A 15,819-nucleotide genomic window follows, 5' to 3' on the forward strand; every position below is an offset into this window, starting at 1 on the left:
TATTGGTGTGATAACATTCCGTGCATATAATTGAAACAAAGATAAGTGAATGAAGTAATATATGAATTGTATCCAAGTTTCAGATGCAATAATTTTGAATTGTCCAACCATGCTTTCGCCGGGTGATATTAATCACAATCAAACAAGGCTCCGGGAGGCAGTTGCTGTAGGGCAACCGCACCATTCTGGTCGGGGCTCAGCCAACCAAAGTCCTTGTTCAGTTCACACACACGAATTGAAGATTCTACAATTCTTCTTCATACTGAAACTCCTACGTTGTTTCAAACTTTCAATGAGTCTCTTGGGTAGTAGCTTCCTACCACAATTGAGCGTCTAGAAGATCAAAGATGTCACTTCCAAGAAATAAATATATAAGACTATATTTTCAACTTATATATCAAAGGGGACAAAGCAACTAACTAGCTTTTTGGACCAACTGTTTGATCTAAGAAGATGATTGTGTACGTGCATTTGGCCGGCCTCTTTAATACACGAGGGCAATCAATGTCTTTGTCAGCTAGAGATTCACACATCTAAATTCCCTAAAGTCGCTGTTGCTTCTACGACGTCTCTGCATGATCCTGTCGACCACTGGGAAGTTTCAGACAAAATTTCTGCTGCGCCGGTTGAAAGGGTTTTGGCTGTTATGGAAAGTGCTCAGAATATTACTAATGAGGAAATGATAGTGACAGACATAACCATCACACGTCTGTCTAATTTTCCACAAACCGTGTCATTTCCTACATATAAATATCACTAGTTTCCAAGGTCAGTTAGAGCATACAAATTCAGCATTGTGATAACTGCCATCAATTCCTTTACTTCTGATACCATCAATTCCTTTCTGCCATCTTAATCTTATGCTTCTGAAAGCATGACTGAAACGACCAGTGCCATTGTGCCCGCATATTTGGGGTATCTAGTTGTCCCTCTTACCATACACAGAAGGAGATGGCGTTCGGCGTTTGTCACCATTTACTGCTCTAGAGCCTTCCAGTCATTCTTCCAGTCAGTGTCAGTGTCAGACAACAAGGGTTTCAAACTAGACCAAAAAACCCTCACTCGGCTTGTTAAGGTTAAAAGTCTTGATCAGCTCCAAGAGTTGGGGGGGGGGGGGTTAAAGGAGTAGCATCAGCCCTCAAAACTGATGCAGCGCATGGAGTTTGCGGTGACCCTGACGATGTTGCACAGCGACTTGAAGCATTTGGTTCGAATACATACGAGATAGCAGCAGCCAAGAGGTTCCTCCATTTTGTGTGGGAAGCATGCCAAGACCTCACAATTTTTATTCTTATAGGCTGTGCTGCACTTTCACTTGCTTTGGGCATCCTAGAGCATGGATTAAGAGAAGGTTGGAGTGATGGTGGAAGCATATTTCTCGCAGTCATTCTGGTGATTTCAGTGTCTGCCATAAGCAATTACAGGCAGCAAAGAGAGTTTGACAAATTGTCAAAAGTCGGTAGCAATCACCAAATTGAAGCTGTGAGAAATGGCGAGAGAGTGCAGATTTCAATATTCAAAATTGTGGTTGGAGATGTCATTTGCTTAAAGATTGGAGATCAAGTTCCTGCCGATGGGTTGCTCTTGAAGGGATATTCATTGGAAGTAGATGAATCAAGCATGACAGGGGAGAGTGACCATGTCGAAATCAACCAAAGCCAGAACCCCTTCTTGTTTTCTGGCACCAAAGTGGTTAACGGGCATGCTCAGATGCTTGTCACTTCCGTCGGCATGAACACAACATGGGGCGAAATGATGAGCCAAATCAGCAGTGATACAAGTGAACAGACACCTTTACAAGCTCGCATCCGGGGACTAGCCTCATCAATAGGTATAGTTGGTTTGCTAGTAGCTTTGTCAAATCTCATAGTCTCAAAGATACACTACTTCACCGGAAAAACCAAGGACAAACGTGGCAAAAAGGAGTTCAATGGGAGCAGAACCAAAGTTAATCACATAATAATGGCCGTCATTGGGATGGTAGGAACTGCAGTTACAATTGTTGTGGCTGCAATTCCAGAAGGTTTACCAGTTGCCATGACGATTACTCTCTGTTATGCTATGAAGAGAATGATGGCTGATAAAGCAATGGTTAGGAAACTCTCTTCTTGTGAGATTATGGGCTCTGCTACCACCATTTGCACTGATAAAACAGGAACTCTCACGATGAACCAGATGAAGGTGGCCAAGTTCTGGATAGGTGAAAAGCCCGTGGAAGAAGTCTACTCATCAATTTCGTCCCGTCTTCTAATTAGCTTGATTCAAGAAGGGGTTGCTATGAACACAACCGGTTCTAGGCACATTTCAGGATCTGGATTTGTATTTTCAGGCAGTCCTACTGAAAAAGCCATTCTTTCATGGGCATCTTTGGACCTGCATATGGACATGGAGGAATTGAAAAACAATTCTATCATTCAAGATGTTGAAGCCTTCAATTCACACAAGAAAAGAAGTGGTATTTTGATCAAGAGGAAGACAGACAACACAATGCAAGTACATTGGAAAGGAGCTGCGGAGGTGATACTAGCAATGTGCAACAGTTACCACAATGCCTCTGGACATATAAAAGATATGGATGACGATGCAAAGGAAAAACTTGAGCATATTATTCAAGGTATGGCAGCTAGTAGCCTCCGATGCATTGCATTTGCACACAAAGAAGTATCTGCAGAGGAGCAAGTGGATCCAGAACATCATAAGACTTTGCTAAAAGACAATGGCTTGACCCTATTAGGACTTGTGGGTCTTAAAGATCCATGTCGGCCAGGAGTGAAGAAAGCTGTCGAGGACTGTCAACATGCCGGGGTAAACATCAAAATGATCACAGGGGACAACATTTTTACTGCAAAATCGATAGCCACAGAATGTGGGATACTCAAGCCTGAGGAGGACAAGACCAATGATGCTGTGATAGAGGGTGTGCAATTTCGGAACTACACACCAGAAGAGAGAATGCAGAAAGTAGACAATATCCGTGTCATGGCAAGGTCATCCCCTTCTGATAAGCTTCTTATGGTGCAATGCTTGAAGCAGAAAGGTCATGTAGTTGCAGTGACTGGTGATGGCACAAATGATGCTCCTGCATTGAAAGAAGCTGACATAGGTCTCTCTATGGGGATGCAAGGCACTGAAGTTGCGAAAGATAGCTCAGACATTGTGATCATGGATGACGATTTTGCTTCAGTGGCCACAGTTTTGATGTGGGGAAGATGTGTGTACAATAACATCCAAAAGTTCATTCAATTCCAACTCACTGTCAATGTTGCAGCTCTTGTGATCAACTTTGTGGCAGCAGTTTCAGCAAGTAAGGTGCCCTTAACAGCAGTTCAATTATTGTGGGTGAACTTGATTATGGACACACTCGGTGCTCTGGCCCTTGCGACAGACAAACCTACAAAAGAACTCATGGAGAATCCACCTGTGAGAAGAACGGAGCCTCTCATCACCAACATCATGTGGAGGAACCTTTTACCTCAAGCTCTGTACCAGATAGCAGTAGTATTGACCTTACGATTCAGGGGCAACACAATCTTTGGTGTAGATGATAAGGTACAAGATACCTTGATCTTTAACACGTTTGCTCTCTGCCAGGTCTTCAATGAATTCAACGCAAGAAAGCTTGAGAAGAAGAATGTTTTCAAGGGACTGCTCACCAACAAAATCTTTTTGGGGATCATTGCATTAATAATTATTCTGCAGCTTGTGATGGTGGAACTTCTGAACAAATACGCAGATACAGAGAGGTTGAATTGGGAGCAATGGGGTGCATGTCTTGGAATTGCGGCCATCTCTTGGCCACTCGGTTGGGTTGTTAAGTGTCTACCTGTTCCACAGAAACCTATTGTCAGCTATCTGGAAGTGAAGATATATAAGAACTCCAGTTAAACTTTGATTGATAACACTATACTCTCACATCAAGATGATCACCACAGCAGCCTCAGCAATGAGGATGCACATAGGCAATCCTTACCCAAAGGAACTATCTGGAATTCTTCCCCACAAGAGGAGACAACTCGTGCACTGTCTCAATAGTACAAGAAACCAGTTCTTTGTTGTTATATGTCAGCTCCAGACTTCACCCAAACCACACACTTCAATTGTACAACAGACAACTCCTTCAGAAAGCACATGTGACCCATTGTCCAGTAGTAGCTAGGTCTTTATCAGTTGTTGACTTGTTGTATAAATTGCATCCTACTGTAAACAATCTTCAATCAAGCAATTCCATTTCTCTTCATTGATGTGAAAGAAACTCTGGGCTGGAAGCATCATGCATTATTGGAGATAAGCTGTGGATATGTAGATTAGAGATGTGGGCTGTATCAGAATTTAAGCATTTGATTTGGCTATGTTAGATATCGGTTGTGCTAGTATTGAAAATCATTATATAAATATATAATGTAGAATGGAGAATGCTTAGATCTATATTTGTAATCTGAAAATGCAAACTTAACCAAATGAATGTGGAAGAAACATAACCGCACAAGTCAACATTAACAGGTCCCAGGAATCAATAATGAAGCTCGTCCTCCATAGTTCCATGGCCCCAAAAAAAATAAAATAAAAAAGTCAACATTGAAGTTCATTTTCCTTGGCAGCTAATCACTGACTCTGGAAAACACCTTAGAAGAGCTGTGAGGACACTTCCTCAATCATTACTTCAACTTCCCAGCAAGAGATACAACAAGGTTTGGCTGATTACGTCCAAGCTTTCTCAATCAATAATGATCAACTTCCTCAGAAAAGCAGGCCTTTTTTTTCCCCTCCTTGCAATCAAACTAGGAAAATTAAGTCATTAGAAAATCTTTTTTAAACCTTGGCTCTGAAGATTGCATTTAAGAGTGTATATAGAAACCCTCCTGTGTTATCTTGAATACACTTCATGCTTCAAATCAAAGAAAATGACTCGAGAACAAAAAAATACATCAGAAATTCACCATGTAACAGTTACAGAAAGAAAAGCTTACATATTTAGCTAAAAAAACATAAGAAGATGAGAGTGAAAACTAAATGCATAAACTGAATGTAAATTCTCAAGCAAAGTACCTGAATGCATAAACTGAAAACTGAACTACTGAAGTCAGACAATCAACTGAAATAGAGAGACCAGTGATCTTCATGCGTGGTGACCAACGAAGATGAGAGTGAAGATGCCCAGCTGAAACTTGTGATAGAGAATATGGTAAATTCTTGAACTTTAATATCTCTTTTTTCTTTTTCCGAAAATTCCTGAAAGTTTGGCGATAGGAACAGTAGAAGGTCGTTGGTCAGAGACTAAGAACAATGAAGAAGAGTTGCTCCAGGTCGTCAGGTACTGACGCTGACGGCGCGAAAGAAATGATAACCAACAGAAAAGTCTCGCTGGTTTGGCTTGTAGTCTGACCATTGGATTGTTGGAACGGTTCAGATTAGACCAATGCGGGATGACTTTCCCTTTTTATTTATTTTTGTTTTATTAGTGCTTGTTTTAGGGAATCAGAAATTAAGAGGAAATTACTGTATATTCTCATTGATAATAGGAGTTTCTTTATATAGAGGACTACAAGGCATAGAGTCTGAATCATACAAAGAAAGATAATAGCTAGATTCTTCTAAATTAAACTCTATTACCACTAGGTCAAGTAACCTAGAGTTTGGGTCAGACACACAAATATGGATTTACTTGAACACTCTCCCTTGTGTCGCCCAAACGTGGTGCTCTTCTCGTTGCCTCATTAAAAACCTTGCCGAGTAACAAAAACCCAGTGGGACAAAAATAACCTCGGTCGAAGGGGAAAAAGAGCACAACACACCCTTCACGTTTCGAGACCATACGTGTAGACATCTCCCCCTTATGTCTGCATCTCCCTCTGATGACTATAGTCATGAGAGTTCGGATAACCTCTGCAAACGATGCTACCAACATGTTTCTCGAAAGTGAAATTTAGGCAATGACTTAGTGAGCAAGTCTGCCAGGCTGTCCTCATATTGAACCTAGTTCACTTTGATCTTGAGGAGAGTCTATTGTTACTGATTATGCTTGGTGTTGTCGCTTTTGATGTAGCCTTGCTTCATTTGTTCAACACAAGCAGCATTACCTTGAATGCTCGTAGACTCATCTGTGGTAGACTTCAAACCACAATTGTTCGAACATGCATAATCATAGATCCAATCCATAAACATTCACGAACCATTTCGTGAAGAGCAATAATCTCTACATTGTTCGAAGATATAGCGACTAGCGTCTATTTTGTAGACCTCCAAGATATTATGTCTTTACCCATGGTGAACACTTAACCAGTTTGGGAATGACCTTTGTATGGGTCAGAGAGATACCCAATATCAGCAAAACCTTCCAAAACACATGTCGTTTTGGGATGGGGATAGTGGACGCAGGCCAGTGTTGGCGGCGTTTCTGGTGTGTGATGGGTCTGAATCCGTCATCTCTCTGTAGGGATAGAACGAGCCCATATCAATCATACATCTCAAGTACCGAAAGATATCTTTTACACCAATCAAATGGTGTCGCGTTGGCGCAGAGCTATACCGCCTATACCTTAGCTAACAAGTTCACTGCAAATGAGATGTCCGGTCTTATGCATTGAGCTAAGTACAATAATGCGCCTATTGTACTCAAGTAAGGCACTTCTGCCTCTAGCACATCTTCGTCATCATCCTTCAGATGAAAATGATCTTTTTCAGGATCAAGACTAAGGACGATCATGGGGGTGCTTGAAGGTTTGACCTTGTCAAAATGCCTAAGCATCTATCAATACGATGCTCAAGTTCCAAACCGAGGCATAATCGTGTTCTCCCAAAATCCTTCATCTCAAACTCGGATTTGAAGTGTTCAGCGGTTTCCCATAACTCTTTAAGGGCTTCTAATGAAGATCATGTCCAACATGAACCGCGATGGAATCCGAAACTTGTTATGGAAACGCGTGGGCATATCCCTTCCCAATCAAGTAGTCATTTTAGCGAGCGTTTCAACCTCTTTGTAAAAACACTCTATGGTCTAGAGCCACTTGACTTGGGTAAATGAAGTTCACCATGAAGTTTCATGTCTATTCCGTATCTAGATCCCTATAGAGATACGTAGTGACCACATTTGTAAGCTGCATGTTCAGTTATTCGAAACTACCAAACTGACAGGGTAGTGGAGTACAATGACATCCATTATGAGAGAATATGTCTCATTGTAGTCGATTCCAGGGCGTTTTGTGAGAAGCCTTGCGCTATAAGGCAAGATTTCCATCTCTTCTTCTCATCACGCTTTCTAACGAAGACCCATTAGTCAATAGGTTTTATGTTAGGAGGTGATGGCATCTCTGGCTCAAAAACTTTCCTCTTCGTTAGAGAATCCATCTTAACCTGGATCGCATCTTTCCATTTAGGCCAAATCTCTCTACGTTGGCATTCATTCATCAACGAAGCGTGGTTCAATATCATCTGACTCAACAAACTCATGCGCAATGAAATGCACAACTACATCATCAGTTATGATGGAGTTTCTATCCCACGTCTCATGTACACTAGTGTAATTTTCATAGAGCTCTATATTCTCATGAATAGGTTCTGACGTTGAGGCATCCCCCAACGATAACCATAATCCGGAAGATACTCATGAGACGGATTTTGAGTGTCGATGATCAAAGGATTGGAATGTGTCAAAAGATCCTCCGAACCCACGGGCCTCCCACGCATCATAGCTGGGGCCATTACCTATAATGCCAAAGTGCCACTCGCTTTGGCGTTGGTGCCATGCCTACCTCCGTGTAGGGTGGCGCTACGTCCTCTCGTAGGGACGTCCTTCCTTGCAGGCATGTTTGCAGCATATTTGTGTGATCTCGTCACTTTAATGGGGATCGAGATGAGACATAGTGGGGACAGGCCAAGACAATTCCTGTCGTTCCTGCGGAACATCAGTGTTCTTATCTTCCCCTAACGACGGGAAGATTGTCTCATCAAAGTGACAACCCGCAAATCTAGCGGTAAGGAGATCGCCTTGCAAGGGCATTAAGTGGTGGACAATCGTTGGAGTCTCAAAACCAACGTAGTTGCCTATTCGTCTGTATCATAGAGCGTTGTGGCGGTGCAATTGGCACATAATTGGCTCACTCAAATGTGCGTAAGTACAAAATACTTGTACCCAGTTACTAGCTGTAACGCATAGATACATTGAGTGACAGTAGGTCGTAGACAAATTAGCATAGTTGCATGTGATATTGCATCACCCCAAGCAGATGTAAGGAGATTGGTGCGCATTACCAATGTCCGGACTACCATCGTAGTTGTTTTCGCGAGACCAATTGGGTCTGTTCACGGGAATATAATGTCTAATATCAATCCCAATGCAATAACCATAGAAAGTTTTTCGATGTAAACTTTCTAGTACAGTCAAATCCAATTGACTGAATAGGATGAGCCGGGGAGTGAGCCCGTTGTCATATGATATGTCCTAGGAGTTAGCATAAGCAGCATTTATAGATGGACAATGACACAACACGTGACTAGTATGTTTGCGACCAACATCATGAGATATTTAAACGTCCGTAGGTCAGTTGAATTAGTCCACAGAATCCCTATGGATTCTATGTAAGAACAGAATGAGTATTTTCACATCCTTTGCATAGGACTGTCTCAGTCTTAACTTCCCTAAGGAACAAGCTTTGCAAATGAGCGAGATGCCTTAGAGGTAACCAATGAGGATTTTGGTTGGGCTTGAGCGTTTGTAGCGCTATTAGAAGCAAAGTGTGTGACTACATCTCCCATCATGACGTTGGAGCCATGGGAATTAGGATGTATGGCGTCATGGCCATTGGGAGGAACAACCATGGCGTCATGCTCATGGTTGGCTCCATTTATGGCGCATCACAAAGGACTTGGGTGGCCCTATGGCATCCCAAGACAGCTGTAGCGCCAGATAATGCGGTGGCTGCTGTCTTACTAAGTCCTGGAATCAATTTTCGATTCTTGCTTCTTCTCACTCTGAAGAATGAATGTCCGTGTGAAGTCTTTAGTATATGGAGCATCGTATCACGACCAGGATGACCTATCCTGTCGTGACAAAGTCAATATGTGTCTGAATCCAAGAGATCTTCTCTCATAACTTTATTGGATTTAATAGGTTGAATAGTGACATAAAGTCCACTAGAAAGACACATAAACTTTTCTAAGATGCGTCTTTGTTCGCAATCATTAGAGGTATTGCAAAGGAACTCATTTCCGTTCTCTACATGAGTTTGTGCATGGAATCCGTTGACAATTCATAGGTGCGATTTGCTCTAGGAGAGTAGAGAGTTTTTGTGACAATAATCAAGGTGTCATTTGACAGGGGGAACTTGGGCTATTCCATGTCCTTGAATTAATATTGATGACCCAGCCATCGTAGTCACAAAAGTAATATGCTCAGAATCAAAATTGAGTCATTATGAGAAGAACTCAAAATTTTATTCATAAGCCAACGGAGTTACATCATTGTCTCTTTGACTTACGAAAATCTAATCCAAAGTGCTAGCTAATGAAAAACAATGGTAGTTGTCTAACTTATTTCGGTAATTCCAAAATAAATGTGACCAGGTGAGTGGAGAGATGTCGGTGGAGCAAGGTTCGCTTAAGTATCACTAATCTCAGAACCTTCCTAGACATCACACTTACTTTGGGTGAGCCTACTTTGAAGAAAAACTAAACCATTGATATTTACTACAAAAATATATGGCAATTGCCTATTACTCTTGGAAAAATAAAGACTGAAACAGAATTGGCGATCTATTGATCCCAACCAGATTTGTAGTCTTCAACCCTTCACTCTAGATCATCTTCTTGATCTTCTTGTTCCACATAGTGAGCTTCACTTGCTTCACAATATGCTTTGTAGGTGGTGACAATTTCTTCACGAGCTCTACAAATGTGTGCCCAATGATCAGACAGTCCACATTGAGAACATACATCTCTTTGCTCAAACTCCATTGATTGAGGCGCTTTGAAAAGGTTATTTAGATGGCTCTTAGTGTTGGTGGTGCCACCAACATGACCAGAGGCGTTGCCTCCCTCTCTTTTTCCACGTTGACCTCTTCGGTTCCGTGTTCGCCTATTTTGGCGGTTACCTTCCCAAGTAGAGCGATTATATGGACCAAAACGTCCAAATGTATCCCTAAGATTAGGGTTTCGCTCTTGGCATCCTCTCTTTGGGGCGCGACTATAATTGGATTCCGGAATATGCTCTGTTCCCACGGATCTCAAATTATAATTCTTCACAAGGATGTTGTTATGCTTTTCAGCGATATTCATAGCTCCAATGAGCTCATGAAACCTTGTGATCTTTCTTGCAGTAACATCGATTCGATAGTTCTTAGCAACTATCAATGCAAAGACAGGGAAGGTAGAGAGAGTCTTCTCAATCAATATCGCATTTGTGATCTCATTACCACAGAATTTCATTAAGAATTCAATGCGAAGTGCTTCATAGTTGTAGTCAAGGACTGACTTGAAATCATAGAAGCGGAGGCTATGTCATCTCACTTCTAGGTCAGGAAGCATGGAGTCACGGACGTTGCCAAATCTTTCTTCGAGTGAGACCCATAGCCTTCTGGGGTCTTCTTCATTCATACACTCGTACTTGAGCGAATCATCCATATGACGAGTCATTAGGATGATAGCTTTGGCCTTATTTGCCTCTAAGGCTGCTATATTTGCTTCCAAAGTTTGAGCTTACTCAACAGTAAGCACGTCCTGGCTAGGCTCAAGAATCGTATCCAGGATTCCATCAGCCTTGAGATGCTGGCGGACATCACGAACCCACCTGTAATATCCAGAGCCAGTTGTTCCCAATGGAGCAAAGTCCAATTTGTTCAGGTTACTCATCCTGAAAGAGAACAAAAAAAAGGGTCAGTTTCTAAGCAAAAAAAGCTACCACGAAAACAATGAAATTTCTAAGTGTAGTCACTTCCAAGAAAATCCGATTCCAAGAGGGGTTGGATTAGATTGAAATAATGATGTAAGTGGTCGATGATAAATTCTCTACAAACTTTAAGTTTGGAGATCTCAACAAGCTCCAAGCTTGGAGTGAACTCGAACCCCCACAGTTCGGCTTTTAGTCTCCCCTATGAAGAAGAAAGGGCGGTAGAAGATGGGAGGTTGCAAGTCCCCGAGAAAAGAAGAAAAAGAATGAAAAACTTCAAAAACGGGAACTTTTAGAAAAGTTTACCTTGAAAAGTTGCCGGAATCTGGTGGCCAAAGGTGGTGGCTGGGCTATGCAGGGATGCTACTAGGTCGCTGCAGGGATGTCACGGGGATGCTGTGAAGATTCCGTGAGGCCGCGAGGATGTTACGGAGATGCCGAGTGGCCGCGAGGATGCTGCGGGGATGTCACGGGGACACGAGGATGCTGCGGGGCAGCGAGGATGTTGTGAAGATGCCGCGTTGCCGCAAGGATCCTGCGGAGGCATCGAGCGAGCGTTGGGCTATGAGGACAGCAGATGCAGAGCAAGCTCGTGGGCAGCAGCGAGCGAGCGTGGGGCAGCAGATGCAATTCGTGCTGGGGGGTCTATGTGTCACGGGGTCGGGTGGTCAAAGTATCGCTGTGTCGCAGGGTCGCAAGGTAGCGAGCATGAGAACAGGCAAGTGTTCGGGGGCGCTGCAGGGGCAGCGAGGCTAACCAGGTAGGGTTAGTGATGAGTTGTGACGTGGGGGCTGCTGCGGGGTTTTGAAGGCTAAGGTTTTTAGGGTTCCAGGGTTAGGGCTTCGTGCTGATAACGTGTTTTAGGGAATCAAAAATTGAGACAAAATTGTTGTGTATTCTCATTGATAATAGGGGCCTCTTTATATAAAGGATTATAAGGCATAGAGTCTGAATCATACAATGAAAGATAATCTCTAGATTCTTCTAAATTAAACCCTATTACCACTAGGTCAAGTAACCTAGAGTTTGAGTCAGACACACAAATAGGGATTTACTTGAACAATGCTTAATTTGTTTCAAACTTTACATTGTTATGAAAGAGTATCCTGAGTGAGGATTATTGTCATGTTGCTTCTGTAGCTCCAGATTCAGATTTTATGTTTCTCCGATGTAAATTTCTATTGTTAATATAATAAATGAAATCAGACATATGATTGAGCCTCTTGGCTTCTAGCTAAGCTGGGTTTCAAATGTCTTTAAAAAAAAATGTATTCAGGACTAATCAGTCAGTGAAAATAGATTCAAATTGCATTGACGCTATGAATAAATGTTGTTCAAGAAGGTATACACATAATGCACTGCCTAAAAATAGAGAGGTTGAGGCCATGATCGTTGTAAGTTGTAGTGATGAGGATCGGCCTTGAATGAATCGATTCGGATCTCATTCACTGTTAAGTTTTTTTTTCTTCTTTTTTTGATGAGCTTTGATGGTTATTTATTAAAACTCATGTTTTAATAGTGCATCAAGTTATGGGAAGAATAAAAAATCGTACCCTGCAACCAAAAATCCAAACATATAAGGTACATATTCCTAGAATAGTGAAACCAAAATTAGTGAAATCTAAAATTAGGAAAATTTAAATGGTTTCTCGTACGTAATCTTGCAAAGAGTGGAACCAAATCTCTCAAATTCAAATTAGACAAAGAAGTGTCAAATTGAATAACGCATCGTTTGATTACCCTCTTGATATATATAAGAAGATGCATTTGAGAAATTCAATGAAGGATTACCCACTCCACCCTAAGCTGCCAAGGCACCATATGAGTGATATAAGAAAAACGAAGAAATATCAAAATAAGTGAATAATGAACTTCTAACCGCACATGCTTGAATGTTTTTAAATTAAGTCTTGAATAAAGTAATTTTTTTTCAATTTTCATATATCACATTATCAATCACACCTACGTATTTCATGAATAAGATTAGATCTATATATGCCTGTCAGATCCCAGGACCCTTGACACAAGTAGACATTGTTGGAAATTTGGTTGATGGATGCTACTTGAGTCACCATATTTTGATTCTCCTACAAAATCACACGAATACAACATATAATAATAATAAATAATTATAATAATATTATTGTCATACTAGATTAAATAACAAGGATTATAGAACTTATCTCTTGGATTTATAGGCTTCTAAAATACACATTACTCGAAAAGAGTTTAAGGTTGAGGCGTGTAAACACTGCCCTTAAGAGTAGATTTTGCCCCTTGGAGACAATGTCTTGGTGTAGCAGGTTTGTGACGCCCTACCCTCTAGGGTACAACAAACTCGATCCTTGTAGGTGTACACTCACAGTACTCGGATCGTATCGAATAACTCGAAACTCTCTTTTAGTAGAATAGATAAATTAAAGGAAATACATGAATACTTTGAGCTCGGAATGGTAATAAAGGAGATTGAATTTTTGTTGTATATATTGATTTAGAAAGCTAGAGATTATATAGGGTAAGAATGATTAACGCAATAACAATTTGCCAATAACAATTAAGCTTTGTAACTTATGTAACATAAATGAATATAATGACATTGATTAGGAAGAATCAAAACGGAAGGTATCAAATAAGGAAGGAACCAATATAATTGCAGAGTTAACCAAAGAATGGTATATGAATAATCCAAACTGATGAAATCTTCGTAATAATCACAATCAAAGAAAGTTAATGACTATTACTATCTGCAAATAACGGTTCAAAGGAGATTTCAAAATTAGCAGGTATTTTGAAAATATTCTAATTAAATTCCAACCGTAGACGCATTACGAGTTCCATACAGATTACTTTTCAATACAATTTCTTTTAAAGCTATAAGCAGCTCTATACCAATCAAAGGAATTAACTGTTGTTAATTTCTGGTAAGTGTCCAAACTGCAAACAATTATTCCATTAACTCCGATGGCTATCCAATCGCACAAATCTAGCAAAACAAAAAGTTGACAATATTCAAACACCTTTGTCGGACAATTGGACCGTGACACTATGACAACACCTTCTTTGAATTAGCTTTTTAATCCTTTTTGTAAATAATTTATGCTTGGGGGCATGCCATTTGTTGCGTGACGTTTGGCATGACGCGCCATAGTCTTAACAATAATAATATAAATTATGTGTTGGATATTATGTATCGTTTCATTTAATTGTACTAATGTGTTAAACCAAAAATATAAAACATAGTATAACATGACGTCTAACTCATAAACTGTATCGTATGAGGATTCGTCAATATATCACTGATTATGATCACTCAGTTATAAATAGTTAAAATACATTATATAATGTATGTAATTAAAGAAGTCAATGATGTAAGAAGTAAATTAGCTTGATATGCTTATTCAGAGTAAGAGACCAATTTTTAGGACACACACCTTTCACATAGCTCAATATGCTTATAATGTGTTCGGTCATAAGATGCTTGTATTTTTGCTCGAAATTTTGGTTAGTGTATGTTCTTAATTCTATTGTTGTAATAAATACGTGCGTTTTATTTAATTTAGGCTGGGTACGTTTCTTTTGAAAGAAAAATAATAAAAAACTGGAACTAGATTCTTATTAAAAAAAGGTTTTGTGTTGCTTAACAGATAGGGTAACACTTCAATCTGTCATAGGAAATAGAAAACTAATGCAAGATTTCAATCCGTGATTAAGAAAGAAAAGGAAAGAAAATAGAAAGAAAAGTCAGTCTTTAACACTCGACAATGAGGTATGAATGAATGTGGTCTTGAAATGGGGGATGTGCAACATTTGGTGGAGGAGCTTTCACACATGCTCTAAATGATGAAGCAGACTGGGTCAGATCGCTTTTCTAAATTGGTGTGTGTTTTGTGCAAATCTTTGAATTCAAAATTATACAAGTTCATGGAAAGATGCATCTGCTGTGACAATAGCCCATATGTCAGCCGTTACACTTGCAAACTAGACAAATGACAAAAACACAGCCAGCATTGAGACTGCCATCCGTTGTCGATTTGCATATCAACATGTGCAGTAACTCCAACAATAATTACCACAAAGATGAGAAATATTTACTAGCTAGATTCTCAATTATAATTTACAGTCGTATCTTAATAAAATAATATACAATCGTATCTTAATAAAATAATATACAATTGTTTAATCATTATTTAAAAAGTGTGTTCTTTTCTCTCTGACGCTATTAGAGTTTAACGTCAGAAATACAAATGACGGCGTTGTTTAGAGTTTCGACTACAACTCTGATTTCTTCCTCGGAGCTTTACTATTGTGGGGTCAACCTAATCTTTCTCTCCTATCTTTTGGGGATCTCTCTGGTTTGGTAATGCGATGGTTGACATTTCAAGACCTGTTTGGGGACTTATTTTTAATCCTTTAGGATTTTCCTTTTGTGTTTTCATCGATTCCTCCTCTTTCTATAATTCTATTAGGGTCTACTGTTCTGATACCCAAAAAAAAAAAACTCAAAAGTTCCATTATCCATTTGTCACTCATTTCAACGAAAATGTTCACCTGGTCAGTTATTGACCAAGAAAATAATGCTCAACCACCCTTGGATCTAAATCCAAGGGCTGAGAGAATTATTATTAAGTTAAGGTGTTTTGTTTTCCATCCTTGGATGTAAATCTGAGGGTTGTTGAGCATAAATTCTTTGATCAGCAACTGACCAGGTGAACACCACTGCTCATTTCAATCATCCTGCCACCTACCTCGTCCCTGTAGTACATTACAAGAGAATTTTCATTAATATGGTGCTTTTATTAGAGCCAACAATAACAACAAAGAGAAAAAAAAAAAAAAGAGGGGGGAACCACAACTTCCAAGAAACTTACCCCAAAGCCTCAAAAGTGTCCAGGTTCATCCCTCCAAGCACAACTTTGTACATAATTCCACCCCTATAAATT

The 15,819-nt window shown here is 40.1% G+C and overlaps 1 pseudogene; it reads left to right on the forward strand.

The window, feature by feature from the left end:
- The first annotated feature begins 791 nt into the window (after positions 1-791).
- Positions 792-4,502, forward strand: LOC112198469 (annotated as a pseudogene).
- Positions 4,503-15,819: the final 11,317 nt, after the last annotated feature.

Source organism: Rosa chinensis, chromosome 4 (assembly GCF_002994745.2).
Source record: "Rosa chinensis cultivar Old Blush chromosome 4, RchiOBHm-V2, whole genome shotgun sequence".
NCBI lineage: Eukaryota > Viridiplantae > Streptophyta > Magnoliopsida > Rosales > Rosaceae > Rosa > Rosa chinensis.